At 36.7% G+C, this 24,546-nt stretch overlaps 1 long non-coding RNA gene across 1 annotated transcript; it reads right to left on the bottom strand.

Moving 5' to 3' along the window:
• Window positions 1-16,190: 16,190 nt before the first annotated feature.
• On the bottom strand, window positions 16,191-23,368 carry LOC149134881 (uncharacterized). The gene is made up of 3 exons (XR_016242716.1): window positions 23,063-23,368; window positions 22,471-22,609; window positions 16,191-20,664 (listed from the first exon to the last, which is right to left on the bottom strand). It is a non-coding gene; the product is annotated as an uncharacterized LOC149134881 (long non-coding RNA).
• Window positions 23,369-24,546: the final 1,178 nt, after the last annotated feature.

Below are 24,546 nucleotides of genomic sequence, written 5' to 3'. Positions count from 1 at the left end.
GAACAGTAACTCCATCTATGTCACCAGTCTAGAACAGTATGAAATGTGTTCCGAAGATTGTCCCTTCTATCTGACTCTCTTATGCTGAAAACTAAGATTTGATAAGCTAAACAGATTAAGCAAAGGATTACACTATTGTCGTGTAAACACACATTGTATATGTATTGCTTATGGACTACATTGTTTGTCACGGTTACTTTTTTCCTTAAGTGTATTTTTTCGAAATATATTCTGAAGTCGATTTCATCAAACATAATACATTTTAAGATAAACTACAGTATATTTTAACAACTTCCATTTCATTTACTATACATTTATGCATATAAATTCATCCATATACATGTGTGTGTCTGTGTAGGTGGGTATGTGGGTGTGTGACCGTGTTTTATATATATATATATATATGTGTGTGTGTGTGTGTGTGTGTGTGTGTGTATGTATATATATATATATATATATGTATATATATATGCATATACATATATGTATATATGTATATATATATATATATATATATATATATATATATATATATATATATATATATATATATATATATATATATATATATACATGTATATACATATACCTACATACATATGCAGATATATATGTATATATATATATATATATATATATATATATATATATATATATATATATATATATATATATACATACATATATGTATATATGTACCTATATATATGCATATATGTACTCGCACATGTATGTATATGCAAGTACACACACATATATAAATATATATACATTCACATATATAAGCATGTAAATATAGGTATATACACATACATAATAAGTATATATTCATATGTGTGTTTCCGCGCGTACATGTGTAAGTGTGTACGTGTTTATGTGTGTGTGTGTACACCCATATACCTACATATATAGAAACACAACCATACATGCGTGCAAACATACGTACTTTCCGACATATATGTGCATGTGTTTAAAGCTATTCTATCGATCTATTTCCCTTTGTATGTACATGTGTATGTATATGTGTCTTTGCAGGTACCTGCATATATGCATGCAAGTGAATTTCTTCTTATCTATAGATCAATCGATCTATGTATCTATATTTCTCGCAAAGTTACGCTCCAACTCAACGTATATTATTTTGAAAGTATTGACATTTATGCAAAATAATCCACGAGTTTAATCACCAGGTCTTTCCAGCGGAATTTTCTTTTCAGCGTATTATATTTCCCGGCAGGTAGATTTTGATTTTTGAAAAACCGACAAAAGTTATATGTCCATAATATTGTTACTATTATGCATGGCTCTAACTATGTATCTATGTACGTATGGATGGATGCATTTACATAATCTACAAAGTTTTACTTATACACATTAGATTTTTATATTCATTTCTTCAAAGCTGAAGCTTCCCGGGAATCATCAGCTTCGAATATGTACATGCGTACACACGAACGCATACACATACAAGAAAACACGTACATATACACGCAAACCGGCGCACGCACACACACACATATATACAAGCACACACATGCAAGATTATACTTACTAGCAGACACGTATATGTACCTATGCATGTATGCATTTCTGAATGATTTTTCTGAAAGCGATAAGTAGTTTTCTTTCCACTCTGTTACCATCGTAATTTAGCAAACGAGTCTGTTACCCTTCTCCCCCATTCTCTTGTCATATCTCATATATATAAATGCATACACATACATACTCACATTCATATATAATATACATACATGTATGAACGGAAGTACGTACGTACATATATATGTCGTTGGATTAACGTAACTGTGATACAGGCAGACAGGCAGAGATACAGACAGACAGGCAGGCAGACAGAAAGATTTTACTTGTTCAGTTATGGTGGAAGAACCGGTGTCCATCAGCTTTTCAGGCCCTGAGATTGACGCCATCAATGTTCCTCTGAAAAATTATTAAGTCAAAATCCCCTGGAATGATATAACCCCGGTGAGAACACTTGCGGGCCCGGGTTGTGAGAAGGACAGAATGAGCATTGTGATTTGTATGCGACCTCGAAGGTTAGACTCAAAATTATGGTAGGTGGAGGAGAGATATGTAAGGTAAGAGTGCATAAGTGGAAACAACGTGACTGCAGCCAAACCCAGGCAGAGAAAAGAGACACCTGTGAAGAGAGGACTGCAATGTTTTGTAACTGGTTTATGCCAATTAGTCGAGTGGATCTTTGCCAGAGGTAATCTAGGACATCTATGCTTGCAGCAGTTGTACTGTCGAAAGTGTGAGGACACTAGAATGCATTGCGTAAAATGTGTCATCGCGCATCAAAACAATTTCAGCTGAAGAAAGTGATCAATAAAAGAAATGTATTTTGCGATCAACAGACATATTTATCAAATCTTCGGCAAAAGTGTCCCAATTGTGGCTTCATTATAAAATCCATACCTGGACTCAAATTACATTTACGAATCCATCGGATATAGATGCAGCTTCTTTATCTTTTAAATTCAAACTATCATACGTCGAAATCGACAGCAGCCAGCATCATATTTTATATATATATATCTAAACATGTTATATGCACGTATGTATGTGTTAGTCTGTGTGCTAGTGCGTCTGTGTGAATATGAGTGTATATGCACGTAACACAAGAACGACGTCACATTTTCACTGTATATATCTTCTTCCATCTTTTATAACATCAATATTGAGAGAGTAATCGTAGCTCGCTCACAAAGTCTAAGTCAATTTGATTTCCTTTTGTCCGAATCTTTACGATCCATTTGGAGCAGTGATTCTAAACCTTTTTTTTTTTACCTATGGACTCTTTTGAATCCTATTTTACTCGGGGTAGGGCTTCTTCGTAGTCATTCTATGTATTAAAAAATTCCCATTATATTTTTATAATTAAAAATCATTAGGCATTGATTTTAAAAATAAATGTTAATATATATTGTTTTGTAGAATTACAACCAATTTTCTGTACATAAATTTTAGCATAAAGACATCGCTCAGAGCTGGGGTACCAGCTCAAAGCTTCTTTTATGATAGCATACCGATGATTCCAGTGACTTCCTTTAACGATCCATATTGAACATTTCAAATATTACAAATGTTTACACTTATTGTGACGAGGGCTCAAGCGGTGTATTTCCACAGACTTCCAGTCTATAAAACTGTGCACACAACATAATGATCACCACAACAAAGTATTTGAGGTGAATCACTGAATTGATTAAAAATGCAGTCATTTCTCTCCTATATCAAAATAATGAAAATATTTCTGTCAAAAGACAAAGATACTAATAATCATCAAGCGAATCAATACCTTTCATTCTCTTTTTCTCTCTCTCTCTCCCTTTTCCGTCTGTCTCCCTTTCCCTCTCTTTTTTTTGTTTTTGCTGGCAATGTGCATGCATATATGCATGTATACACGTGTGTGTTATGCATGTATAGATATACATACATACATACATACATACATACATACATACATATGCATATGCATATGCATGCACCGAAACGCAGGAATATATATATGTGTATGTATATATATATATATATATATATATGTACACACACACACACACACACACACATACACACATATATATATATATATATATGTATGTATGCATATATATATATAACGGTTATATGTTTGTGTGTATGTATACGTATGTGTGTATTGAGAGTAGATTGACAGGCAGACAGTTAGATAGATAGATATACAGACAGACAGACAGACAGACAGACAGACAGACATGCAGGCAGGCAGGCAGGCAGGCAGGCAGGCAGGCAGGCAGGCAGACAGATAGATACAATTATGATTTCTAATACATTTTTATGCGTACAGAGCATAAATGAACCCATAACTTCAAAAACACATTCATCCTTACGAACAGGAACCTCTTTCACTTTCTTTCTCTCCCTCTCTCCCTCTCCCTCTCTCCCCCTCTCTCTCTCTATATATATATATATATGGATATAAATATCTATAAATATATTATATATATATATATATATATATATATATATATATATATATATATATATATATATATATATATATATATATATATGATATATAATATATATAAATATATATATATACATATGTATATATAAAACATATAAGTATATGTATATATATATACATATATGTATATATATGTTTGTGTGTGCGTGTGTGTGTGTATGTACATATACATATACATGTATATATATACATACGTATATATATACAAGCATAGATGTGTTTATATATGATATGCATCTGTCTGCGAGTATATATATTTATATGTGTGTGTATATGTGTATATATGTGTAACTATGTATGTATGAATGAATGTATGTATATAAGTATGTGTATATATGCACGTACGTATGTATACATATAATGGGTTGTATCAGTATGTAAGTATGAATGTCTAAGCAAGTATACATTTCGTTAAAAATCATTTTCCGAAAATATTATTGACATCACTAAAGTAACGGAGAAATCAAACAACAAACAGAGAATAACAAAATGAAAGATGGTAAAGAATAGAGAATGGAAAAGTGAGTAAATGAAAAGGAAATAATGTCAGGAAAAGAGAGTGGCGAAGTGAGGTGGTCTTTCTCATAGAAATGAAAAGAAACAAAAGATATACGGTGCGAAAATCAAGAAGAAAGCTTAAAAACAATCTAAGTTCATTATAAAATATTCTATCACCCACTTGAAGCCAAACATCGAAAGAGAAGAAATGGAATATTTCAATTTTAATGGCCATAAAATTATTCCATCTGAAGTTCAGTTTGCAAGTATCACGCGATGGACTTCCAAGAATATGCCATACTGGTTTTTATGATGTTTGTAGTGAAAGAATGGAAACAAAATTACAAATATAAATGTTGGATTAGAAACGTCAAAGAAAAATATATATATTCTATTCTTATTGATAACATTGCAAGGCATGTTTTTTCCTACGAAACTTCCATTAAAATAATTTCACGCTAATGCTGCCTTCATAGAAGCTTTTTTACTATCATTGTTAACCTGTGTTAACATTTTTATAGAAATATTGCGTAACCCTGGTCTTTTTCTGTAAGGTTGCCTGAACCAACTACGTATATATTCGTTTATTCTAAACAGAAACAAGGAAATGGAGAGAAATGACGGAGGGATGGCTCAGCTATGAATATATATTAATAAATCCAATTATATGTATTGAGTACCTTTTTTTCTCTTCCGTTTGCAAATTCAAAATCTTTGTTGAAACGCTTCGAAAAATATTGCAAGCATTTGAATTCATTATCCATAGCATAACAATTCGCGCAAATCTATTATTTCACTATTCTTCACTATCTCTTATGCGCCAATGTTATTCTCTTTCAACCTCTACTCTTTTTCTTTCTCTCCCATATATGTTTGTCTGTTTGTATGTTTGTATATCAATATCCCTGTCTGTCTCTTTAATTATATTTATCTATCTATCTATATATCTATGTGTCCATTTATCTACCTACCTGCCTACCTACCTAACTACACGTAGCTCCCGATCCATTTCGTTATCTCATTCTATACTTACCCTCACATATAGACATTCACACATATATATATACACGTTTGTGTGTGTGTATATCTGTTTGTATGTATACATATATATATATGTGCATATTTATATATGTGTGAATGTGTACATGCATGTGGGGCGTATGTATAATATATATATATTTATATATATGCATAATATATATACATACATATATATATATATACATATATATATATATATATATATATATATATATATATATATATATATATATAATACGTATGTATGATATATATGTATGTATATATTTATGTATGTATGTGTACCTATAGATATATATATACACACATAAATACGTGCATACATATAGCTCAAGGTAAGAAAAGGACGAGAGAAAATAACATTGCCGCGTAGGGGATAGTGAATTGTGTGCGTGTGTGTTTGTGTGTGTGTTTGCGGGTGTCTGTGTGTGTGTGTGTGTGTGTGCGCGCACGTACGCATGCATATTCTTCGATAGGAGAATTTATTTTGATATAAAACATATTCTAGGAAAGATGTATAAAATTATAACTTGAATGCATCGTTTGGCCTTTGCTATTGCAGATTTGAGGGGGTGCATAATAGGACAATATTGTAGAATTACACGGTACAACTGTGAAATATATTCCCATCAATGATATACTAGAGAGCACAAGCTCTCTCTCTTTCTCTCTCTCTCTCTCTCTCTCTCTCTCTCTCTCTCTCTCTCTCTCTCAAATTATTGACTTCTTTTGCGGCAATTACCATCACTTGTATTCTCCCTACAGATGGAGATTCCTTGCACTTGATAGCCTTGTTAGAATCCTTGCTGTATTTTCCGTAATATATCACTTATGCAATCTTATCACCGAGCAATGTCCGTTCATGAATATCTGTACTCCTTAACGAAGTCATGTTTATAAACATGCATTTTGAATAGTGTTCTCAGCAATGACCTGACTGAAGATGCGTTCTAAGTGGTATACATTACTTATCAGACCATTATCCCAGCGATCCACTGATTTATGGAAAACTTTGTCTTTAAAATTTATGTACATAATATAGGCAAGTGTTTTGCCGCGAAGCATTTTTGAATTGGGATTCAATATGCCTAAGTTGAAGAATTTACGCTGACATAAAACATATTACCTTGCACAGATAATTCCATTAAAATTATCGTTCAAGATAATGTACGCAAATAAAATTAAAGGCTTTCACACTAAGCTATCTTTTCTACTCAAGGATCGATATTTTGGTGGAGGGGGCTAGTCGATTTGATCGACCTCAGCACGCAACAGCTACTTAATTTATCGACACACAAAGGATGAAAGGCAAAGTCAACCTCGGCGGAATTTTAACTCAGAACGTAAAGACAGACGAAATACCGCTAAGCGTTTTGCCCAACGTGCTAACGCCTCTGCCAGCTCGCCACCCTTAGTACACTTAGCTATCAACTAAAACATTAGAAGCCAATTAAAGCGTTCGTTACACGTAGAGATAAGGATTTGGAATTCGGGCTTCTATCTTTTCTCTTATTCTTTTATTTGTTTCAATTATTTCACTGCGGCCATGCTAGAGTGCCGCCTTTAGTCGAATAAATCGACCCCAGGATCATTTCTTTGTAAGCCCAGTGCTTATTCTATCTGTCTTTTTTGACAAACCGCTAGGTAAAGAGGACGTAAAACCACCACCATCGGTTGTAAGGCGATGTTGGGGGGACAAACATAGATATACAAACATAAACACACACATACATACATACATAATATATATATATATATATATATATATATCACATACATACATACATACATACATACATTATATATATATATATATATATATATATATATATACGACACGTTTCTTTCAGTTTCCGTCTACCAAATCCACTCACGTGGCATTGGTTGGCCCGAGGCTGTAGTAGAAGACACTTGCCGAAGGTGCCACGCAGTGGGACTGAACCCTGAACCATGTGGTTGGTGAGCAAGCTACTTACCACACAGCCACTCTGGATAAAGGAGAATTTCAGAACTCTATATAGAATGAAATAGAAAACAGATTTTTTTTTCATAGGTTCAGAAGTGTCAGACTAGCAAGATGTCTTCGAGTCAGCTTTCTCCTTTCTGGATACGAGAAGCCTTATATTCAAGATTGATACTTGGGCAGAGGGTTATGCATCCCAGGACTCCGATAATTACTGGTATAAACCTGAACCTATGTGTGTATGCATGTTTGTATATATGTATGCATGTATGTATGCATGTATGTATGCATGTATGCATGTATGTATGTATGTATGTACGCATGTATGTACGTATGTATGTACGTATGTACGGATGTTTCTTCTGTTTTTAATTATTTAAGCTAACAAAGAAACAAAGATCCATCTTTGAAATGTAAATAACAAAAACTGTCACATTTCAAACCTGAGAAAAGTCATGCATAGTTTTATTGTTCCGCTTACAGATTGTTGCAATAATGTTCGAATCAGTTGGTTGATTTCTTTTTCTGAAACTCCAACCTTATCCAGACTGACAGTTAGGCATGCATGCATGTATGTCTCTTTTATTTTTTAATTACTATAAATCTTTCACTGAGGAGGGGGCAGGTCGGCAACAAAGCGACAAGACTCCATCTTTTTGGATGTAGTTAACAGACAAATTCACATTTGGAACTTGAGAAACGTCTTGCACATTTTTACTGTTCCACTCACAGATTGGACTTGTTATGTACGAATTAGCTGGTCGATCAATCTTTCTGAAAATCGCAATTTATCTCTATTATATCATTGATGGGAATATATTTCGCTGTTGTACTTTGTAATTCTACAATATTCATGTACGTATGTATGTATGTATGTATGTATGTATGTATGTATGTATGTATGTATGTATGTACGCATGCACCTATGTTTGTATGTACGTACGCATGTATGTATGCATGTATGTATTTATGTATCTATTTACGTATACTATAATTTTATTTTCTGAATCTGTATATAAACAAATAATGAATCGTTTTCTAATACATAAGTAACATCGACTGAGTTAATGTGTATGAATGTGTGTGTATGTATACACACACGCACACACACACACACACACACACATATCTATATACATATATATATATATATATATATATATATATATATATATATATATATATATATATATATATATATATATATATATATATATATATATATAGATATGCATGTGGTGTATATATGCATACAAGCACCAATACATAAATTTATATCTATGCATATTTGCAAGCAAGCATATCATTGCATATATGCAGCTGCATCGTTCTCGCCACCTTAAAGGACGCTATTTTTTTTCTTTCTCTTACAACACAGATGAATCCATTTACCATATACAAACATTTACAGTGTTCTCATTTAAAATCTATGTAACCGGCGCACTGCTAATTGGTATTCTTTGATCTAATGTTGCGAATCTCTGTCTTTTTAACAGACCTTGCTTTTGATCTACAGAGTTTTTACCAGTCCTATCCATAGGACTATTTTGGTTGGGCTATCCACGTAAGAATCAACCACATGTCTATGTGAAAAGCTCGTTAAACCCGGAAATGATCGACCACACTTCTATTTGAAAAGCTGTACAAGATTTTGGGTTAATACTAGCAAGCACTTAAAATAACCTGACTCTACGGATACACACCACATAAACCACGCCTCTCAATCCTCACCACATTCTAAATAAATAAATGTTTATTTATATCTTTATTTTTATATTATCTATCTATCTATCTATCTATCTATCTATCTATCTATCTATCTATCTATCTATCTATCTATCTATATATCTATCTATCTATCCATCTATCTATCTATCTATCTATCTCTGATCTGGACGGATGCTAGTCACATCGGCTCGCAAGTAAGTTGGCCTTTTATATGTCAAAACTTTTGCAGTTTTAAAATATTTTTTGTGGAAGAGGTGTATAAGTCTATACACTTCGACCCTATTGGGTTTTTGTAATAGGAAGTGGCTCCTTCTGGAGTTTATTTCCAAAAGTTTTTGATTTTTCTCCGGCTTATTTGCCATATTTCGTAAAAGAAATATGGCTAGGCCTTCACACGTGGTCGATTTGCCTCTAACAGCAGGCAAGGAGACTGACCAACAAGTCGTTCCGCATGAACGAACACAAGACGTAGAGACCAGGAATGCTGCGTTTACTACTACTGCCTTCACCACCTCCACTACCACCATTACGACCGCCACCAACGACAACAAAACCAAAACCACTACTGCCACCGTCATCGCAGCCACCACTACCACCAAGAACAACAATAACAAAAAGAACAACAACAACTCCACTCCTCTTTTGTTCCTTTCACCACAGACAACGGAAGGAGAGAAAGAGAAGAGCATGATGGCCAAACAATTTGCTCAAATACGCCTGAACGCCGAAGAAAACTATGAAAAAAATTTCCCGCCACTTCGTAACTCATATGAAGGTCAGAGGAATACACAAGAAGAAGGTCACCCATCTGCCACAACAACAACACCTGTCAGCATCACAACCGCCAACAACAACGCTAATACAGCAACAGTCACCTCTGCCATCAACACCAGCACCACCACCAACAACAACAATAACAAGATCAAAACAAACTTCGCCGAGGCGATAAAGGAAAAAACGACGGTAGTATCTTTTACTGCACAGCAGATAAAAGATACAAAGGCTTTACTTACGAAAGAAAATGGCGAGGTGCGGATCAACATACCACAAGACATTTTAGAAGACACAAACAAAAAGACCATTATTTATAAAATTTTAAACTCAAAAACAAAAAAACTAGAAAAAGCAAGCACGGAAAAGATCGAGAAATGCTTGAGATCTGTATGGCAATATAAGGATTATGTAACTTGGTGGCATAAATTTGCCCATGTGCAAGTTATTTTTCAAAGTGAAGAGTTAGCGAAACGATTCTCAACGCTAACTCTTAAGACAGAAGAGTTAACAATGATACCGAGTTACCTTGGTCAGAGGGTAACAAGGGTTATCATAAAAAATATTCCTCCCACGGTAGACACACTATGGATAACATCAGCCGTATGTGTCGATATGGAGGAAGTTGATATATTGCAAATTAATGTTTCTGAAAAGCAACAGTGGGTGGGTAAAAAAATGGAGATCCTTCTCCATATTACCCAGGAGTCACTAAATAAAATACCCACCTACATAAAGTTACCATCAACGCAAAGGCTGTATGTAGTGGTGGAAGGCAGACAACCACGCTGTTACATATGGGGCAGTGAAGCTCACTTCCAAAAGGACTGCAATTCTGCCGCGAAACAACAGCAACAACAACAACAACAGCCACGGGAAAACCAAAAACCCAAAACACCAGCATTATTACCCACACCACCGTATGCACAACTGATCAAGCAGCTATATGCGAAAACGAAAGAACGGCAACAACGAACAAACCAACCCAACCAAACAACACCACCACCTGAGTCAAAAACAGAAACAACACCACCAACAACAACTAAAGACAGACCAACACCAACACCAAGAACAACAACCAAGAAGACAACCACTGAGAACGAAGAAAAGACCAATACTACTCCCAATTCCCCAACAACACACACACCACACACACCACACACCACAACACCATCGACAAACACACAAATAGAACCAAATGCTTTGCCTTTACCCCCTTCTGATTCGTCAGACATTTCGTCTAACGATGAAAGTTCTACAGAATGGCAAATAGCCACAGGAAGTAAAAGAAAAAGATCAAAAACAACCCCAAAATTAAATGCATGCAAAGCAGGGAAATATGTAACCGCTGAAAGCCCCTTGCACAAACAAACCAGCACCAACATCACAAAAACACACACAATGCTATCAGCGATAGACACAACAAACACAAAATTAATGGACTACATCATATCGCAAACAAACATTTCTGAAGATAATTATAAGCTGAACAATCATCCACGCACTACACCACCGAAACACATCAAAATAGTTCACATCACACAAACGCAGCACCACACACTCAAAACCCTCTTTCCAAATGCGGTTGGGGGGTTCCAAAAATATTTATCAAAGAAACTCTTCAAAAACCTCATCCAAGATACTTCAAAAGAAGAGGAAGCTAAAACTTTCGAAACGAGTAAGTAACCTTCTCTCTTGTCTCTTTTACTGTCGTGTATGAAACACAAATTTCGACTTCAACTATGCTTAAATTAGGTTGTGTAAATGTACGTGGCTTGGCGTCAGCTTGGAAGCAAGGTTACCTTCTAAATGACATCAAGTCACAGAACATAGAAATCATAGCTATCAGTGAAACCAGACTCAGTAACCCGCGGGCCCTCAAGTCCATGTTTGGTGGACATTTCGACATTTATTTTTCTCCCTGTCTGCCAAACATGGGTGGTGGTGGTACCGCGGTGCTTTTTCGGAAGAGTCTGAACCTAAAAGTAAGGCCAATATTCCTAGACCCGGAGGGTAGGCTGGTTGTCTTGGACGTCGATAGCACAAACGGGTGTGCTTTCCGTCTGGTGGCAGTGTATGCACCGTCCTTAACGGGTCGGGCGGATTTCCTTAGACGTCTAGAGGTTTTCCTGGGAACGTCACGACCTTTACTGTTAGTAGGGGACTGGAACGCTACCTTGGACACGCATATAGACTATGTGGGAGTGGATAGGAGTAGAAGGGGATGTAAGTGCCTCAAAGACCTGCTCAGACGTTTCCATTTGTCTGACAGGTTCCGACTCGACCATCCGAACGTGCCAACGTGGACTTGGACAAACCGCGTCGGATCGTCGAGATCGTATCTAGATAGAGTTCTATGTAGGACAGCGGATAGAGATAGTGTAGGATGTCCACAATTTAAAATAGTCAGCTACACAGATCACAAGTTTGTGACGTGTACGCTCGACTTAGATAAGACACATAGGCAGGGTCCCGGTTACTGGAAACTGAACGCTTCGCTCTTAGCGCGGCAGGTTTACAGGAACCGGATTAGCGAATTAATTAAGAGGGCGTTAACAGGAGCCATCGTTAACAACCGCTGGTGGTTTGCCCTGAAAATGGCAATCAAATCGGAATCTATTAGGTTTAGTAAAGAACAAGCGATAGATCGAAATAGAGTAGAGGGAGACTTAGTTAAGAAACTAGAAGAGGCACTTACAACTGGCAGCGCAACCAACGTTTTGGCTGCGAGGATGGCCCTCGACCAACACCTCAACGCCAAACACGAAGGTTGCGTCGTCAGAGCTAAAATGCGTGCCTTAAGGAACGAAGGGATCGAAGCTGCGCGAGAAGCCCGGGTGGCGGAGGCGCAACGCGGTAACAGAGCCACCATTCGGTCTCTAATCGATGAACAGGGATGTAGTCTGCTCGACCCCGAAAGGATGTGTGGGGCCTTTCAACAGCACTTTGCTCGACTGTTCGGTGCGAGCGGTGAGTCGGAACGCAGGATGGACTTCACTGCCTACCTGACCGGCCTGCCGCGGCTCTCGGCGGGAGAGGCAGAGTGTTGTGAGGGTCCCATCACAGCTGCTGAAGTAAGGGATGCTATGGCGGGCTGCGCGAGGGATAAGTCACCTGGATTGGATGGTCTACCCTACGAGCTGTATTGTCAAATGCCAGACTTGTTTGGCGACCTCTTGGCATCAGTCTACTGCAACTGGCAACAAAACGGGAGAATTCCCGGTTTCGTGAGCCGAGGTGCAGTGACATTGCTGAAGAAAGACCCAAACAAGGGGAATTTTATAGATAATTTCAGGCCCATCACTCTGCTCAACGCAGACTTGAAAATTTTGGCCAAAGTAATAGCCGAGAGGTTGGCGCTTGTCATCGATAAACTGGTCGACAGGGCGCAAACATGCGCCGTGCCGGGCAGAAGTATCCATGACAACCTCCACCTCATGCGCTACATCATGGACAGGGTAGTTAAGGATCCTGGCATGGGTGGGGCGCTGATCAATTTAGATCAATCTAAAGCCTTCGATAGGGTCGACCATCGATACCTAGCGGCCGTCCTCAGGGCAGCTGGCTTTGGTCCCGTCTTCCGCGGTTGGATCGCTGCCTTGTATAGCGGCATCCGATCGGTAATACGGGTAAACGGTCACCTGTCAAAACCGTTCGACATCACGCGTTCGGTCCGTCAGGGATGTCCCTTGTCGGCGCTTCTGTATGTATTGACGATCGAACCACTACTGCGGAAGCTGGCGACACTGAGGGGTATCCCACGAGAGCTGGGTTGCGGGACGAGCGTGTCTGCATATGCGGACGATGTCACCGTCATAGTGTCGAGCGAAAAGCACGTCGAGATGCTAGGCGAGACACTTAAAGAATACGAAACGGTGACAGGAGCAAAAATTAACCCGGAAAAGTCAGTGGGTTTGTTACTCGGCACCTGGAGAAGCAAGCCCATACCGTCCAACAGTGACTCCGTAGTGGGACGCTGGACGGACGGACCGGTTAAACTGCTCGGGGTCTGGTTCAGTCCGGACCTCCAAATGGATAAGAACTGGGACGAGATTACCAGTAGAGTGATCAAACTCAGCCAAACATGGGCTGAGAGAAAGTTATCTCTAAAAGGCCGGGCGGAGGTGGCTAATGTGTATATGGCATCAGTCATCGATTACCGCCTGACCGTCGTGCCTTGTCCCGATGCCACCATCACGAAACTAGAACGCATACTTTTCCGCTTTCTGTGGAAGGGTGGCGTTCCGATGGTGAGGCGATCCATTTGCTGTCAACAACCGTTACGTGGAGGACTGGGGATGCCGTGGTTAATGATGCGCAGACATGCGCTGAGACTGCGGCATCTCTGGAACTTCATTGACGACGGTGAACAGGTGTGGGCGCCGTTTGTGAGGCACGCCTTCCCGCAGCTCGTCTCACTCACCGAACTGCAAACATGGATCAGGAAGAGACCGAAACTGGGCGAATGGCACCGCGAGTGTCGCCAAGCTCTACAACAGCTCTGCCGTCCGGGATCAAACTTGTGCAACTTCCAAACGACCAATGCGTTCTATAGAGGACTAGTGGAGGGGAGGTCTGACGACACTCTCGGGGCAAACCTGGGTGTCGACGAGAAATTCTTAACCCGCCTTTTCAAGACGACGTTCGGGCCGGGGCCAATGGATAATTTCCAGAGATCCCTGGCTTGGCAATGCTATCGAGACGCACTACCAGTTCGAGAGAAGATCTACAGACACGGTTCGAAAACCACCGGACCGACCTGCCCGAGATGCGGTCAGAGCGACGAAACCGTTCTGCACGCACTCGTGCAGTGTCCAGATATTTCAGAGCTGTGGACCTTCGTCGAACGGCTGTTGTCGCGTGTGGGACGAGTCCACTTATCAGCCGAGTCTATCGTGAATATTGTTCCGCCACCTTCCTTTAAACGGGAAGGAAAAACGGTTTTTGTAACACTGATAGCTATGGCAAAAGAATGCGTGTGGTGGACGCGTTTGAAAGGTCTACAAACAAACACTTTCCTCTCTGGTCAGTCCCTCGTCAACTTTTTCAAGTACCACTTGAAAAGGAGGATGAGGATAGAGAGGAAAGTGTTGTCGAATGAAAGTTTCAATAAAAAATGGGTAAATGTGGCAAGAATGGTAAGAATGAAAGACGACACCATTTTAAGCATAGACTTGTAACAAAAAGAGACAAAAAGAGAGAAGGTACTTACTTTCATGTACCTTAAAAAAAAAAAGCCTGAGGTGACCGTGGTCTTTTCCGTAGGCTTTTCTCTCCACGGATAAACCTAATCTGTTCCCCGTTTTTTACATCGACTGTGATACACGATCCCTATTGATCGCCCCCTCCCACGTTTTTTTTTTTTTTTCTTCCCGCGATCCCTTTTGATCCAAATTATCCCCCCCCCCCAAAAGCTCTACTTTGTAATTTGTCCATTTTCTGTATTTAGCCCTGTGTGGCTATAATAAAAAGATATCTATCTATCTGTCTATTTGTCTGTCTATCTATCTATCTATCTATCTATCTATCTATCTATCTGTCTATCTATCTATCTGTCTGTCTGTCTGTCTGTATGTATGTATGTCTGTCTGTCTGTCTGTCTGTGTGTCTGTCTGTCTGTCTGTCTGTATGTATGTATGTATGTATGTATGTATGTATGTATGTACGTATTCACTTCGTAATCCATTTAACTACATGAATATATATTCAATCTTCCTGTCCCCTCTCACTTTCTGTCTCTCACACTCACTCTCTACATGTGTATATACATATATATGTATATACACACATACATACACACATACACACATATACATACACGTAAACTTTTAAAAATTAATATTCTTTCTATTTAATTGCTTACACCTGTACATTCGCGTCAACTACAAGAATGTCTTTAGATGAGTATATATATGACCATAAAGACGTAAAAAAAATGTCTTTGATGTGAAATATCATATAAAAGGCTAAAATCATTGAAGACGGCTGCCGCCTGTTCATACTTCCTCAAAAGTCAAAGCATAAGAAAATATGCTGACGTCGATGCCATATATCATCGACATTTTACAAGAAAAGGTTAGCATAATTTCACAAAAAATATAATCTCAAAAGGAGAAATTTATAAAAAAAATTTAATTCAGAACAAGAATTAACAATGTTGAAAATAGTAAAAGTAAGAAATTTGGAGTTACAAATCAAATAACAATATTGTAAAAAATTCAACAAACATAACAAGTAACAATATTGTTAGAGTAACTCAACAAATAACAAACGTATATACATCTATGTACATGTATTGCAGGAGATGAATATCAAAATGTCTACTAGGTAGTTGTAATCACAAGATTGATGTTATATTCTCCAGAATGTAGTTATGGCCAGCTAATGGATGTTAGAATTTCCACAATGTAGTATGATCACAAGACAGATTTTATAGTCACTACAATGTTAAGATTAGAGGAAGGATGGTAAAGGTTCTGCTATTAATTATGATCACAAAATGATGTTATAGTATGTACACTGTAGTTTAGGCCCCGAAATGATGTTAAAGTCTATACACTGTAGTTAAGATCACGAAATGATGTTATAGTCTCTGCAATGCAGTAATGATCACGAAATGATGTTATAGTCTCTGCAATGCAGTTATGACCACGAAATGATGTTATAGTCGTCACAGTGCAGTTGTGATCCCGAAATAAATGTTATAAACTCTACAATGTACCTATGGTCAGAAGGTGCGTGTTATAATCTTTACAGTGTAGTTATGATCCGGAAATAGATGTTATAGTCGTTACAGTGTGGTTACCCTCACGGAATAGCTGTCATATATTGTAGAATGTGGTTATTACCACGAAATTGATGTTATGGTCTCTACAAACAATTATAATCACGTGATAGATGCTGTAGTCTCTACAATGTAGGTGTGATCGCGAAAGATGTTATTGTCTCTACAATGCAGTTATGATCACAAGGTGGGTGTTATAGTCTCTAGAATGTAGTTTTGGTCACGTGTTATATGTCATAGACTCTACAATTTAATGATCACGTGATGAATGTTATTGTAACCATAGTGTTTTGATGACCACAAAATGGAGGTATTACTCTATACAGTGTATTTATAGAGGTGGGCTGGCTGTTACACAGTGTTTACTGTGTCACTGTAATCTAGTTAATAAATAGTCTCTACTGCAATACTAAGTTCAGGAGAATGTTGTTGTCTCTACTGTAAAACTGAGATCTCGACTTGGTTGTTCTTATCTCGACTGTAAAGTTTTGATCTCGACTTGGTTGTTGTTATGTCTACTGCAAAACAGATCTGGATTTGATTGTTGTTATCTTTTCTGTATATTTAAGATGAGGACGGAGTTATTAACTCAAATGTAGTATTGATATTAGGATCGCTGTTCCAATGCGTTGATGTTCGTTGAAGAATGAGCTGGATATTATAGATCAAATAAGTTTTTTTTCAAACACATGGTATCTATAGATATTTAGCTGCTGTTGATGCCGATGGAAGCTGGTTTCATAAATTTTCATCATGATGTTGAAAGCCCAATCCTGGTTCGTCAAACGTATCAATTTCGTCATTGGGGGCGGCAGGCGCTGTTTTACAAAGGCTCAAAGATATTCCTTAATAACTGGTTAATAAAGTAACCGTATCCTGGAGGAGATCGGTGTTGAAAATACTAGGCAATAGTATTTTAAAAAAGCATGATTGTATATAATAGGTGACCATGTTAAATTTATCTGACGCTGGCTGTTTTAAGAAATAAGTCAATGTTGTTTTCCAGAGACGTTGTCCGTTATGCATAATTGTTGTGGCTGAGTGTTTATTATACCCGCACTATTATGGCATATATTTGGATGTATATATTATGGCATATATTTGGATGGTGGTGTAAGTAATATTGTCTTTACATTACTAACAGGAGTAGCTGGGCGTTATTGTTGCTATACTCTCAATTTGATTGTGAACAAAGCTGAGTGCGTGAAGTAGTTTCCATGTTGTTGGTAACAGGAGCTGAGTATTAGAATTGGAATATCCATATTATTGTGAACAACAGCTGAATGTATTATTTATAATATTTAGGTTATTGATAATTGTAGCTATGTTTCACTGTAACTAAGTTAATTTTAGCAATATGTTATATATATGATAGATAAAGCAGGTGAAGTTAAAAGTGTTGTAAATATGATCTTCAGTGGAATACAGGTGTTATATACAGCCTCCAGATTAATGCAGAAACAATTGTTGCTACTGCATTATCAGCGAAGTTATTTATAACACAAACCGCTTACTTCTATATATTCATTATATGCCGACAATATGTTAGTTATCGATGGAGTTAGATGAATAATATACACAATGTGATTAGTAGTCAATCAATCATTCTGTTACATTAAGTTGATATGCAACTGTATATTATTCGTGTTCGGCTGTTTTAGTTTCCATTTTATGTTACCAAATGCCGGTCCGAAATATTGTTCAATGTTATTGTTAACAAGAGCTGGTTACTGGAAGAACTCTAGATAGTGCTGTTAACATGCGTTAGTTGTTAAAAGCATCTTCGCCACATGTTATTGGTAGCAGCTGATGGGTGCTGGTGTCCGAAATACTGTTCAATGTTATTGTTAACAAGAACTGGTTACTGGAAGAACTATAGATGGTGCTGTTAACATGCGTTAGTTGTTAAAAGCATATATTTCTCACATGTTATTACTAGCAGCTGATAGGTGATGGTGTCCGAAATATTGTTGCTTTAGTTAATATCAGCTGGCTGTTAAAAGAGCATCGCATGGTGTTGACGACAACCGCTTGTTGTTAAAAGATGTCCCTAATATAATATTTACTGGTGTCTGGTGCTATATTCTGCAACTGTTGGATTGATGTCCGAAATATTCTCTCAATTTTGTGTTTAACACATGTTCGCTGCTGGAAGGTGTCTCCCAGACATCTTTATAGGAGAGTCTGGTGTTATTTTCTCCATTTTACTGTTAACAGTTGTTGGCCGTTGCTATTCGAAATATTACTTTTATATGTAATCTTTAAGATGAGCTAGACGTTACAGGAGTGTTAAGTTTTATGCTCGTCTATTCCTTGTGATGTTCACTAGACACTTGGTGTTATGCATACTCTTCTTTATATTTGAGAGGAACTAGATGTTACAGCGTATTCTTGGGTTTATATTACAAGCTGTACTTTGTCCAAGTATTGAATATTTATGCTGAAATCACAGCATAGTTACACGCTAATCAATTTCCTTTGAATAAGACAGAAGTCTTTAAAAAAGAAAGGGCCTTAAGTAATGTAGGCAGACATATAATGTCGGGCGGTATAAATGTAAGTGGAACAGCTTTGATCATGGTCTGCCGACATGTGACCGAGTTGATCCCTACCAAACAAGTACAACATCGAGCTGTACTGTTAGTAGTGTTGTTAGTGTTGTTAGTATAATGGGGGAGGCCCGTTAGTGGTATTAGTAGGGACGTTAGTGATGTTAGTGGTGTTACAGGTCGAGGGAAATGGGGAGTTAGCGTGTTAGCCGTACTACTTGAGTGTTGGCGTTGTTTAGTTCCGAAATCATTCTCTGTCCCATATAGACTTGCCTATAATTAAAAGCATTCCAGCCACACGAAGCCCTTCATTGGACACCAGGTTACATTATTCAATGTGATCTTCCTGTTTAGATGTTAGGAATGTTGTCATATAAGAGATTTAGCCTTTGTATCGATGGTTCACCGTACAGCTCTCTATTCATCCTGCAACGCCAGTGGCCATTTGATGTGTCTCCGACGAAGTGTTATCTTCGTAATTTTAGATGTTTCTTCATACTCAACACTTCATAAAAAGGTATTTCATCGCTTGAACACGTTGTTCCTTGTAATACAACAGGGTTGACATGTATTGATGATAATGTACAGAGTTCTATTACAACTAGACTGATATTGCTTCAATGTTGTTTACACGAAGGCACCAGACTTAATATTAATATATTTACGTGTACATTTCTTATAAAATAGAGTTCTTTTAGTTTTCTCTAATGTCATTTTTCATCGGGTAGTATTCAAGTTTATCTACCGGAATGTTATTTGCACCATGTATGCAGCGAGTTTAAATGTTATAAATTTACTCGTTGGTATGTTTAAAAGCAATTATTTGTTATACAACACCAGCTTTGTTGTATGTAACCAGAATTAGATCTTATTAAATCACTGGTTATTATATATAATATACAGTGTTTGAATGTTACACTTTATATTTAACAGCAATTGGATTATATATTTAACAGTTGTTAGATATGTTTGTTATAGAAACTATTTTATATGTTGTTTTATCATTGATATAAGTGTTCTTTATTATCATATATTTACTCGGCTGTTGTTCTTCCACTTAAAATTGTATAAATTTTATAAATTTGCCATAATCTTGTGCGCCATTTTGTTTGTTTCGCCTATTCAACTTTCTTCTATGTTTCAGCCTTTGTCCAACATCATCACCTGTGGGCGTAATATTGTGTGATGGCAATCGTCACATTGTCGTGTAAATGAAAATCTGAAGACTTCGATGAGCCCAGCATATATTTTTCACTTGATAGTTATAATAGTTATATAAACACTAATTTATTAGTGGAATCTGAAACGAAGATAAAATCAGTATGAACGAGAAAAGTCAAAAATAAAGTCGTAATTCTAAGAAACATTTAAATTATTATAATGTTAATTTTCTAATCAACATATTTTCTAATTAAAATTTCTATAAATGTTTTAGTTTCGTTATACTGTTTATTTTTCATGTTTGTGAGTGTATGTTTTGCTTTGTCATATAATAGAATTATGCGTGAAGTGTGTGCGTATATGGGATTGTCACATAAATAATATACAATAAATTATAACGTCACCTCCTCCATGTTGAATGTATATGTACTGTAAGCGGTAAGGCAGAAATCTTTCCATATTCTCAGCTTTGTTCACATTCTCGTCATTATTCTCTGGGCTCCATGTGTCATTAGGTAGAGTTTCAACCATGTTCAATTCAAAGAATGTTTTCAAACACCAGAACAAAAAATGATTTTAAGTTTAGCTAACAAAAGCTATTAACCTTTGTGATATGAAATTCATTAGGCACTAAATGGGAATGTGGTACGTTTCTATTTCAGGAATATATCACTTGCATTATAGATAGATGCCTTGATATGAATTTCTCAGGAGTTACATATCAAAGATGTATTCTTTCTTGTATTTTCAGAAGAACTGAGATATGAAGTCATTCTTTGTATTTAAATATAGAATATTATAAAGTCTCTCTGAAGTTTAAAAACAAATTTAAACTGTTATAATATCCATTCCTGTTTAACTAGTATGACTGTAATTTTATTCCAATATTTCTCTCCCATCTCATCTCAGTTTATTTGATAGTTCTCTCAACTGTTATCCTTTTATCCGATTGCTACATCCTCCGTAAAGCTGCTGCCAGATTTTTACACATTTCACTTCATATATCCTTGCTATCAAATGTTTTATTACTTTAACGCTACCGTATTCTATCTGTTATTGGAGCTATTTACTTTCATCTTTTAAACCAAGTACTTATAAACATAATTTCAGTTCTGATGTATTCTTGATTAGAAATTATATTCTCTCAATGTTTAAACATATCCCTCAACGGCACTGGAATCCACCCTAAATACCGTTCCTGAAAATTGTTGATGATTTCGGTTCCTTCAACCTTACATACGTTCGCCCGGATGATCCAGACACACTTACAAATTCACGGCTTGCATCATATTAGCAAAATTTCAAGGGCATTCGTCCAGTAACTGTGCAAGATTCAGAAAGTGATCAGACTGGAGATTTAATAATCGCTAACCAGTGAATAGATATCGATAGATATCGATACACAAAGAAAACTCTGAACAGTTCAAGCAGTTTACAAATCCTCACACCAGTCAGTGTAAAAGCAAGAATATTTATTTTCACCATCTTGCTTGACAGTGGTTATGTTGATACACCATCTTGCTTGACAATGGTTATGTTGATACAGTAGCACACAAATGTGGGATATTTGGAACACTTTGTAGCTTGTATTATACAGTTAGAACAACTGTATAACTTAGCTTTTAATAGAGTAAAAGACAGTAATGTAGACGTGGTAACTCAGAGATGAAATCCTCCAAATTTGAGGTCCCTATTCCGGAATATTCTTACAATTTCCGGATGACAGTTATCAGAAAATCCATTTTAGTACCGATCGAACGACGCTTTCTTATTTCTCCTAATGTTCTCGATTGAAGATTCGAAAATTTAATATTCTAATAATGCCTGGTATTGTTGTTATTTTGTGCGTGCGTGCGTGTGTGTGTGTGTGTGTGTGTGTGTGGTTTTGCAGGTTTTGTCGGTGTGTGGTTGATGTGATGTAATCAATATAAACATGGCACTTTACCTCCACCATTTGTCTAATTCATTATTCAAGGCAGAAATGCAGCAATTTTATAATCTCCGCAGGTTTTGCTCATAATGTAATTATATCCAGACTTCCATTTCCACGTGTGTTTAGTTATCGTCCTCATCAGATCTCAGGACTGGAAAAGAAAACATTTTTCTCTTTAGCGAAGATATATATTTTTAACATGTGAATTGAAATTCTGATATTTATATTCTAGGGTCCTAAATAATCAACGGATTATTAATCTACTTATCGTTTATACTAAATAGGTATTATGTATCAGTGTTGTTTTATTTGTTATCCTTTCATCTCATTTTTACATGATTTTTATTGTTGCTATATATTTTCTCCGTATCAGCCGTTTATATAATAATGAATGTTTCTTTTAGCTTTGCCATTTCATTCTATTTTTCTTACATTTATTGCTATAATCGTCCTCCGTAATCTTTTGAACAATATTCTTTGCACATATAATTTTAGTGTTCTTGTTATTTGAGTCTAAATTGTAGAAACTCTATAATGCTTACCTAAAATCTCAAAATACTTACCTAAAATCTCAAAATACTTACCTAAAACTCAAAATACTTACCACTTACTTGTGTCCCTTTCCCCAGCGAATGCTTTTCACGAAAGCATCGCCATTGGTAGTCTTTGCATGAAATTGATAATCCTTTCCGGCTGGGCGGTAGAAGGTATTTTTGCTGTTAACGTGTATCACAGTTGGGGTAAGAGAGCGATTTGCGCAGCCGAAGAAACGGCGTACGCGGTCGCAGAATTTTCTCATTCTACTTGGCATTTTTCAAGTATAAATTACAATTCAACAAGATAAATATATGAACTAATTGAATGCAAGCAATCAAAGAATTATATATTATCCTTAAGAAGTTGACTTGTAGCGTCAGTTAGGCAACTGAAAAAAGTAAAAAGTGAAAATATTTTTCGAATGGTATACGTCACAATCTTTGTTGATTATGAGATTGTGACGTCAGCAAGTAAGTGAATAGGCAGAATCGTTGTTACGTAGTAGGCTGCAATAACATTTTTTATTTTTACCAATGCTTTGCTGTCTGATTTCGAATTCCAGCGATGCTAACTAACGTCGAGTTTTAATTTTCTTTTACTTTTTATTTTTTTTTTTGAGTCGCGAAGTAAAATACCAGTCTAGTACTGGACTTAACTACAGAATTGGATGTATTTCATCATTATTGCTTATATTACGCATGAAAATTTTTATTGTGAATTAGTATGTGCAGAAATGCTTTCCCGGTTTAAATAAAACAGCATTATTCACCGATCAACTTTCCATTGAAAAAGTTGTGCTGGAGTACACGTTACAATACTCGGAGTAACCAGAACGGCCTGCAGTAAAACGCTCACCCTAAACCCCTCATATACCACCATTTTTCTCCCCTATCTCTCTCTCTCTCTCTCTCTCACTCTATCTATCTATCTATCTCTCTCTATATCTATCTATCTATCTCTGTCTATCTATCTATCTAATCTATTTACCTATCTTTTTATCTGTGTGTGTGTATCGATGTATGTATTTGAGTTCAAACTCATACACACACACACACACACACACACTCACACACACACACACACACATTCACACACACACACACACACACACACACACACATTTATATATATGATTGCCACCCTGCAAAAATAAAATAGACACATTGAATGGTAATGATTATCGAGTCAGTAGCAATTAAATCACATTTAATTTTCGAAATTTAATAGAATCTGCAGAGAGACTGTAATTGTTTTATGAAAGCCTGTTTTCAAAGTGTAGAGCGTTCTGGTCCAGGCACTAATGCTAATGTCAGGCAATGGAATGGTAAGCATCAAGAAAACTTTCGTTTGGTTTTAGTGCGCATTCCAAAGCAATAGATGACCTCAATTCTTAGTCTGTTGCCGGTTTTGGGAGTTAAATTTATCTTTTATGAATCATAATGAAAGTGTAACGTTTAGGCAAGCGGAATGTATTCTATTGAACCTCTTCGTCCAATCTACTTGGTGAACAAAAATATCATCAAGGTAGATCCGTACATACATAAAAATGGT

This window comes from Octopus bimaculoides, chromosome 7 (assembly GCF_046866305.1).
Source record: "Octopus bimaculoides isolate indiv1 chromosome 7, ASM4686630v1, whole genome shotgun sequence".
In the NCBI taxonomy this organism is placed as follows: Eukaryota; Metazoa; Mollusca; class Cephalopoda; order Octopoda; family Octopodidae; genus Octopus; species Octopus bimaculoides.
This window is presented reverse-complemented; position numbering and strand designations above follow the sequence as displayed.